General features: G+C 46.3%; 1 protein-coding gene across 7 annotated transcripts in view; it reads left to right on the forward strand.

Annotated features, from left to right (window-relative positions):
- FOXN3 (forkhead box N3) overlaps positions 1 to 9,985 on the forward strand; it is a 405,900-nt gene that overhangs the window by 136,228 nt on the left and 259,687 nt on the right. The gene's annotated exons all lie outside the window — the stretch shown is intronic.

Genomic DNA, 9,985 nt, shown 5'->3' on the forward strand with positions numbered 1-9,985 from the left:
ACTGTCACCCTCAAGCTACAGTAATTCTCCAGAATGAACACAGAGATGTGGCAGCATCCCATACCTCCTGGCCTGTGCTCAGGCTGACACCTGCATGGTGACACATGACTGACAGGTAACACGATGAGCTGAAAACATATCAATCCAAAGGCCAGCCCAAGGAAAGCCTTGTTAAGTTATAACATGCTCCAGAAGTTCCATTTCCAGAACTTTCGGCCCAGTGGCAGTATGTGGTGGCCGGTGGTCATTTTTAGGGTTAGGGTCCTGGTTTGAGGCATTACATTTCCTGACAACCATGCAGACTGTTCAGAGCACAATGTTGCCAGATGGTCTTTGCCTTACCTGAAAGGAGCTGGTTGCCACGGATGCCGCCCCCCCCTCCCCGCCCCCCACCGCCCCAGGGCTGGGCTGATGGTGGAGATCGGGCTCACTCACCCTCTACCTCTGTGGATTTCATCAGCATCCTGGCATCAGGAGCAAAATGAGAGGCAGCTAAAGTTTGGGTCTGCTTCGAGGTGTTCAGTCAACACCGGCTTTTCTCTCTTTTTGTCTTGACCTTTGGTGGTTAGCTTGAGCTTTCCACTTGCAAAATCCTGGGCTCTTCACTCTGAAAGAGACCTTAGAATTCTTCGGGTCTGCCCCACCGATTGCAAATTCCAAAACTGAAACATCCTTCTTTAAACCTATGGTGGGAGGATGTTGCCTCCAGGCCATGCAATGTCCCACAGATACCAAGGAAGGAAAGGCTAGCCCTGGGGGACTTCTCTGGCAGGCTCAGTGTTCCAGATTCATTTAACAGGCGAGACTGGAAAGTTATTTCTGTCAAAGGCACAGGGAGCAAAGTTTTAAGAAGAAAAATAGAGAATATTCATTTTCTCAGCTAGAAAGAACTTTGGAGAAGAGCTGTTCCTGCCCCGCCATTGTCAGAAAAAGACACTGAGGTCCAGAGTGGTTCCCAGGCTCATCCAAAAGGACCGAGCTCTAAGGCAGACTTATGATGGATTGGGTTGGGATCCAGGGAACTGTGGAAATTTCAGCAAAGCGTGTTAACCAAGATGTGAGGAAAGAGGAGGAGGGAAGGGAATCCTGCCAGTGAGGGCCGTGGGCTCCGAGGCACCTGGGGGAAGGTGCAGATGGTAGCTGTGGGCCACCAGGGACCTTTACAGATCTGCACCTCGGTGGACAGATACTGAAAGGGGTAATTACTTATAATGTTCTTGGCTGACATGGCCCTCCATGAAGCAGGATATTAGGACTTAGTAAAATAATGCATCCTACAGAACACATTTCATTGACTCCTGGTCTAGAAACATTTCTGGGAAGGTTGGGAGAATGCGAAGGCCCCATGAAATGGACTAGAGCTGGGTCCATAGGTGGGCACAGTCACAGGCAGCTGTCTTAGAGCAGTTTCTTTCCTGCCATCCCCTGGCTCCGTAATGCAAGAGCAGGGAGTGTCAGAAGCTGCCCGGTGACTCCCCTGCCCAGCGTGGGTTCAGAGCACTTGCCCACACAGGGTAGTGGATGCAGTGGATGGGGGCCACTGGCTCTGCCCCCATGCAACAAGCAGATCCTCCTGTCAAGGTAGCACCGTCAGGGGCTTCAGAACAAGGGGACGTGGCGAGTATGCCTCTAGTGACGGGTGCTCTCATCTTGGTCCTCTGCTATGTCCCCCTGCTGGACCACTCAGTTCCCCCTCTGGCCCCCCTGGTCTATTCCTCTATTCCTCTCTCCCCAAGAGGCCTCCTGATGGCAAAGTCCCTTTTGGTGGCCGGAGGAGAAGTCTTTGGGCAAAAGGCTATCGGGCTCCCACGGTGAGTTGGCTGAATTGTGTGCATATGGGGGTGTGGATCCGGCAAAGCCACGGCTCCAAAAGAGAAAGCAAAATGCCCTAGAACTTGGCCTCCTGCCCCCACAAACGTGGTAATTCCAAATGTCACCTTGGCATTTCCTTCTCAAATAAACTCTGTCTTGTTCCTATCATGAGAAAACACAGACCGCGGAACTTCTGTGTTGATTTCTCAGTCCTCTGATTGACTTGCTGTGTGACATGCTGAACTATTAAATTTTCTTTCATGGATAAATGTAGACATGGACTTTGTGATTTTTAGCTGTTGGGTACTGGAGGCCTGTGGTTTATTTTGAGTCAAAGAAAAGAATCTGGACTTCCATATTGTGTGAGTGAGTGTGTGTGTGTGTTTATAGGAAAAGGATATAAGGTAAAAAGTAGCTAATATTAATTGATTGTGAAGAGCCACATGGATATTTTTAAAAAAACATCAGAGATGGTTCAAAGGGTAGGAGATACCTTGATAACATTGCCATCAGAAACTAAGGAATGGGGACGATTTGGGTAGAAGAGTTGTGCTTGATGGTTAAGTCAAGAAAGCAGAAGTAATTAACAAAGGAACACCTTGAATTTAAAGAGGTGCTTTGCCTCTCGGGAACACGTGAAAAATGTTTATGCTTCAGTTCTCTGCAGAGTTCTCGTGAAACCCACAAGGGAGATGCAGGGAAAAAACCCCACCCATTTTGAAGATTCAGAAATGAAGACACAGAAGGTACCTGACACAGTAATTCTGGGACAAAGGTGGGATTTGAATCTAGAGTTTCTTTTGTTAAGAATATAAATATTGGGACTTCCCTGGTGGCTTAGTGGTTAAGAATCCGCCTGCCAACGCAGGGGACACGGGTTCAATCCCTGGTCCGGGAAGATCCCACATGCTGCGGAGCCGCTAAGCCCCTGCACCACAACTACTGAGCCTGCGCTCTAGAGCCCGCGAACTGCAACTACTGAGCCTGCGAGCCATAACTACTGAAGCCCTCGTGCCCTAGAGCCCGTGTGCCACAACAAGAGAAGCCACTGCAATGAGAAGCTCACGCACCGCAATGAAGAGTAGCGCCCGCTCGCCACAACTAGAGAAAGCCTGGGCACAGCAATGAAGACCCAACACAACAACAACAAAAAAAAAAAAAAAAAAAAAAGAGTATAAATATTTTTTCCTAGTTTGCTCTGTCTGAAAAGGCCTTGGAGAGAAGCTAGTGATTTCCCCGTACAGTCAACTCTTGGCATTGTGGGAAGAGAGAAGGTAGAGGACTGGGAGAGAGAGGAGGGGCCAGCAAATCAAGCTCATCATCACATCGTATCACGAGGGTCTTCGTGTCCAGCGTGGTGGGGACAGGCAGAGAGAGCGCCTGTAGACACTGGACCCTCTTCATTGCCAAGGTACCCCTGCTAGTTTCCGAATGAACACTGGCTCTGTGGAGAGAGTGGGCTTGGGGCTTTCTGGATCAGATCTACACACCTCCGTTTTCATGTCCACAAATGACCTCCTTGACCTACGGGGGGGTGGGGGGGATCAGTTAAAACATGGATAGATACATTCATTTGGAATTTATTTTGGTGATTTTAGATTAGGAAGAACAGAACTTTTTCTCAGAAACACATATTAAAAGTGTGTTTTTGAGATTAGCTGTGTATCTTTAATGCATGCGTGTAATCAAAAAGACATTTGGAAACCACTGTGGACATTTACTTTAAACTGCAGATATTTATAGACAAGCTCAAGCAAAACACACTTGGTGCCAGAGACACAGATTGGGTGTGGGTCACTGTTTATAGGGAAAGATTGGATTTTTTTGTGCTGCGTTCTAGGAAACCTCCTGTGTTCCTGGGGGCGTTTCCTAGTAGAGTTATCTGTTTGGATGGTAGGGAGTTGATAATTTCCCTTGTGGCAATATTAGGTGCCACATGGTAGAGGATGTTGGAGGGGGAAGCTGGTGAAAGTTCAGAAGGAAACTCTATACTGTGTGGGGCTGCTAGATATTGAATGCACTTCAATTCCAGCCCTCAGTTCCTTATTAAAATACCTACTGAGGGATTCTACAGTTTCCTCTTAACTCACATAGTTACTCTATGGAGAATACTGTGCTTTTCACTCTTCTGTATCACCAGTGGAGGATATAAATTAGGATTGACTTTCTGGAGAGCAGATCGGCAACAGGGATCCAAGGCCTTATAATGTGAATACTCTGACCCAGTGATTCCACTTTTAGGAATTCATTCCAAGGACATAGAGCTTTGTACACGATGCCTGAATAAGGCTGTTCATCTGACATTGTTCATAGGAGCAGATAAGCTAAGTGTCCAGTAGAATGAGGGTGGCTAAGCCATTGGTCATCACAGTGTCACACGGGCACGCCACGACCATTTACTGAGTGCCTACTACTGTGTGCCAGGCACACAGCAGGTGCCATGATACAGTCTCAAGCCCACCCGAAGCTCAAACTTTTGTAGTAGAAACAGACTTCATACATTGTGAAGTGGAAGAAAGCAGGGTACAAAGTATATTTACAGGATCTCATTTTCATCATATGAATAGAAACACTCTGGAAGACTGTCTGAATTAACAAGGTGTAGAAGCTTTGGGCAGTGAAGTTATAGACGAGCTTTTCCTCCCTTTTTATTTTTCTCTAGTTTCCAAGTTTTTTGCAGTGACAACTTATTATATATACTGTATATACTATATGTATATATAGTGTGTGTGTGTGTATATATATATATATATATATATATATATATTTTAAACGTGGCTTTGAGGAAAGAGAGAAAGAGAAGTGAGCAGAACTGGGTTCTAGACCCAACTCTTTTTTTTTAAACTCGTGCTGAGCCCTTGAGCGAGTCTGAGAACTGTCCTGAACGTCCTCTGAACGGCTTGCGGAGAGGCCTCCTAGGGCTCCAGCTCAGGACACAGAGATCGCAGCTCTGTCTCTTCTGAGGACACTGGGGATTTTGCTGCAGGGCTGGCAGGACCGGAGCTCTCCCGGGGAGCCAGACAGCAGATGGGCTGCTGAAGCCCTGATCCCTGGGCACTATTGGTCTCCAGGGCTCTGGTCCTCTAGGAACCTGGGGCTGTGCTCAAACCGGGAAAAGAGTTTCTGTATTAGTCATATAATTAAATTAAGGAAGTGCCTCTCACCTGGTGGAAAAAAATAAGCTGCGGTTGACTTGCACTAACTCAGCCTAATGTCCCCGCACCCCAAGCAAACAAGGATGGCAGCTCCATGGATTGAGCCTTGCCTGGTGCCTGTTCCAGTGCAAAAAGCATTTCACAGACATTTTCCTCGTTGAGGCTCATGATACACCCTGAAGTGTAGGTACTCATCGCCTCCATTTTACAGGTGGGGACCTTGAGCTCAGAAGACAGGTAACGGGAGCAGGTCATTGGAGTAGAAGAGGCTGGGATTCAAACCCCAGTCCATCTGCTTCGAAGCAACATCTTTTTTTGTTGTTGTTGTACGCGGGCCTCTCACTGTTGTGGCCTCTCCCGTTGCGGAGCACAGGCTCCGGATGCGCAGGCTCAGCGGCCATGGCTCACGGGCCCAGCCGCTCCGGGGCATGTGGGATCTTCCCGGACCGGGGCACGAACCTGTGTCCCCCGCATCGGCAGGCGGACTCTCAACCACTGCGCCACCTGGGAAGCCCCGAAGCAACATCTTTAACGTCTGTTCTGTACTGCCTTCCACTCCAAGAGGCAAGCTCTACCATAACCATAGAAACAGATGTCTAAAGCCAGGGGAGTGTGTGAGGGATGAGGTAATCTATCAAGTGGCAGGACTCTGGGAAGCTGAGGAATGCAGAGGCTTAGAATGGGCAGAAGGTTATTTCTGATAAAAGTGTTTTTTTTTTTTTTGTCTTGCGGCATCTTAGTTCTCTGACGAGGGATTGAACCCAGGGCCCACGGCAGTGAAAGTGATCCTAACCACTGGACCAACCGCCAGGGAATTCCCATTTCTGTTGAAAGTTGATGCAGAGAAAGTTACTCTTTTTTTTTTTTAACATCTTTATTGGAGTATAATTGCTTTACAATGGTGGGTTAATTTCTGCTTTATAACAAAGTGAATCAGCTATACATATACATATATCAGCTATACCTGTACATATATATGTATAGCTATACATATACATATATAGAGAGATGCCCCTCCTCCCACCTAGAGGGGTGGGATAGGGAGGGTGGGAGGGAGGGAGACGCAAGAGGGAAGAGATATGGGAACATATGTATACGTATAACTGATTCACCTTGTTATAAAGCAGAAACTAACACACCATTTAAAGCAATTATACTCCAGTAAAGATGTTAAAAAAAAAATCTACAAACAATAAATGCTTGTAGAGCGTGTATGGAGAAAAGGGAACCCTCTTGCACTGTTGGTGGGAATGTAAATTGATACAGCCACTATGGAGAACACTATGGAGGTTCCTTAAAAAACTAAAATTAGAACTACCATACGACCCAACAATCCCACTACTGGGCATATACCCTGAGAAAACCATAATTCAAAAAGAGTCATGTACCAAAATGTTCATTGAAGCTCTATTTACAATAGCCAGGACCTACAATAGCCAGCAACCTAAGTGTCCATCATCGGATGAATGGATAAAGAAGATGTGGCACATATATACGATGGAATATTACTCAGCCATAAAAAGGAACGAAACTGAGTTATTTGTAATGAGGTGGATGGACCTAGAGTCTGTCATACAGAGTGAAGTAAGTCAGAAAGAGAAAGTTACTCTTAGTTGCCTTTTCTGGAGGGTTATAAATGAGGAAACTGGGGTCTGAGTGAGTGAGAGAGAGAGAGAGAGAGAGAAATAACCACCCTCCCTTATGCTCACTATAATAACGTTTCCTCCTGCTTGTGGTTTGAAATCAAAGGCCAGCTATTATACCTTACATACCTATACCTCCCCAAAGAGTGATAACTTATACCAAGACCTGACCTTTGTTGTTGACTTTTTTTCTTGAAATTCTTTCCTTGCTGCGTTCTAGCTTTGCTTAATTAGTAGGTATTAAAAGATGATAAGACAGGGACTTCCCTGGTGGTCCAGTGGTTAAGACTTCGCCTTCCAATGCAGGGGGTGTGGGTTCGATCCCTGGTCAAGGAACTGAGATCCCACATGCCTCACAGCCTTAAAACAGAGGCAATATTGTAACAAATTCAATAAAGACTTTAAAGGTGGTCCACATCAAAAATCCCCACAACTTTATAAAAGAGAAGATGATAAGACAAATAGGAGATACCAGGGACACACAGATAGGACAATTTAAGTTAGAATGAGGATAAGGAATTGTTTATTTTCCACATCCAAAGAATGTTCTAATATGATAGGTACTACAGTTGACCTTTGGACAGCATGAGTTTGAACTACGTGGGTCCACTTATATGTGGACTTTTTTCAATAGTAAATACTGTAGTTCTGCATGTTCCATGTGGTTGACGCCACAAATGCGGAGGAACAGCAAATAGGGAGGGATCGTGTATAACTCTAACTTATACACAGAAAACAAATAGCCAGTTCTTCCTGTTGTGCATTCAAAATGCACACGTTGGAGTATTAGCTAATTATTTGTCATGCATTTGCCACCCATGACTAATCCTATTTTATGAATGAAATGAAAGCAGGGAGGTGAAAATACTTGCATGACCTCTCAAAGCTGAGCCATTGGTAGAAACAGCACTTGAACCCAAGTTCCCTTCTGCTAACTCACTAGGCTACTGTTCCATTTAAACCATGAGTCATAAGCCATCAGGAACTGGTACAAATACTCTGGTGGCTTTTGTCATCCTCTCTTCTTTTCTCTAAAGGGCCAGATAGTAAATATTTTAAGCTTTGCAGGCTATACAGTTTCTGCTGGGACCGCTCCACCCTGCCCCTTCTCGGGAAAGCAGCCATCGGTGATATATAAACTAATGGCTGGGGCTTTGTTCCAATAAAATTTTATTTAGGCAACAGGTAGTGGACGTGATTGGCTGGCAGGCTGTAGTTTGCTATCGAAGGCTCCTTCTTCTTCATTTCTGATGTTGGGTGGGAAAGTCAAGTTAGCCATGAGAAATGTTCAGTTCGAACACTGAGCAGGCTCTGAAGTTGGGTAAGAGGCTGATGTGTAAATTATGTCCGTGGCTGGGAAGGCTGGCCGCTTAGGATAAAACTGAGAACTGTATGTTCAAGCAATAGACTGTACCTAACAAGCAGTAGACGGCCACTCATCCCATGAACATGGGCGTGGCCTCAAGGGAGACGCTGGGGAGACCCTGGAGAATTCAGGGCACATGAACCCCTGAACTAATCAGCCTGGGGGTGTTTTCCGCTATTGAGGGGGCATAGTTGCATCGTCTGCCTGCACGGCCAGAATGTTCCATCCGGCCCACAGTCTACACCTACAATCCATTTCTCCCATCAGAATGTGGACCCCAGGAAGGGCCTAATTACCACAAATGTGTTGCAATGAGCTCCCTGTTTGCCTCCTCATCCGCAGCAACGAGCAGTTCTCATTAGCGGCAGAGGGCTGGGAGTGACGTAACGCATTTGCGTCGAGGCAATGGTACATCGTGCGGAAGTGTCACTAGAGATGGCTGATACCTGTCCCCTGAGAGGAACAGGTGGGTCTGCAAAGAAAATGACTTAAAAACTAGCTGTCCATGTGTTCAGCTTACCCGCAACACTCCCGCCTAGGAGCGTGCATTCTCCAAGGACAGTGTCCTGCACACTGGGCTGGGATTGGAGAATTTTGTCATTAAGGTCAGGAAAGTTTATTCCGGTTCTGCTGTTAAGAGAGGGAGTGCTATTTTTCTTTCAGCAGAGACAGCACGGGATCTAGGACCAAGATTAGAAAAGTTTTTCAGCAAATCTTCGGGGAGTTGTAGAAAACTTCGAGAAATCCTAATTAATTCCAGGAAAGAATTTCAATGGTTTATTGATACCTTCAACTGTAAAGAGGGGAAAGAAGAAAAGGTTTAATCATTCTGCTTGGGAGAAAATGTATGGTATTAGGCACAGTTAATGTAAATAATGAGCGAATAATTCTTAAAGTTGGCTCTTAACTCTCATTCTGTTATAATTCTCTTTATATTTTACATAATAATAGTAAACGCTTGTATAGCATTTACCCTGTGCCATGCATCCCCGTAGGTGCTTTACAAATGTCCCTTTATTTGATCCTCCTTGCAGCCCTATGAGGGAAGTATTATACCCCCATTTTACAGGTGAAGGTAGTAAGGTACCAGGAGGTCAAATGACTTGGCCATGCCGGCAAGCTTGACTAGCCTATGTGCTTGCCCCTCCTGTCGCCTGTCTTTTAAATGGATGTCGTGGCAGTAAAAAGTACGAGTGTATTCCTTCTAATGGATCCATCGTTTCCTAGAACAGATCGATCAATCCCTCATTCCATCCCTTGCTCAGCAAAGATTTCTAATGTTTACTGTCTGCTGGGCAGGACTCTGTCTACTTGGCTTCTCAGGCATAATGACGGTGGGTGGTGATGGCTGACAGCAGTGTTGGGTGAGGTGAAGGAGAGCTCCAGCTGTGTGCCCTCACCTCCACGAAGGGACTTCAGCCCAAGCTGCAAACCTGTTTCCCAAGGGCGCACCTGTTCACTAAGCTCACGGGACAGGTGTGGCAAATCAGAACACCTGTGCGTTAATTTGAAGTGAGAAATGTCACTGCCTAGAAGTGGTCTGGTGAGCTTGGGAATCAGGAAGGGAAGGCTTGGATGATTTCAATGATTTGAATGAGTGCGACTGCAAAATCAATTGCTCACAGCCCCCTGTGTAGCTAGATGCCATTGTTGCTGAGGCCCCAACCTCAAGGCCAGGGTTAATGCTGCCCAGTGCACCGGGCTGGTCTTAGAAAAAGGTCCACCTTTGTGGAATCTGTAAGGGCCTCCAGTACCCTGACCCTCCCACCCAACTCCCACCCCTCCCTCCCTTTCAGGAGGACACTTAGTTCTTTAGATATGTTAACGCAGCCCACCCTGCAGACTGGGGACTGGGTGGTCTCTCCCTTTGGGACTTTGTATATCTATATCCCATCTAGCACAGGAAAGTTTTTTCTGTTCAAGCTGGTGGGGTGTGTAGGACAGAGCTGAGACCCGGAGGGTGACTGAGAGCCCTGGAAATGAGCAGTGACACTAGGTTAAGGGCAAAA

The sequence above is a fragment of the Pseudorca crassidens genome, chromosome 1 (genome assembly GCF_039906515.1).
Source record: "Pseudorca crassidens isolate mPseCra1 chromosome 1, mPseCra1.hap1, whole genome shotgun sequence".
NCBI lineage: Eukaryota > Metazoa > Chordata > Mammalia > Artiodactyla > Delphinidae > Pseudorca > Pseudorca crassidens.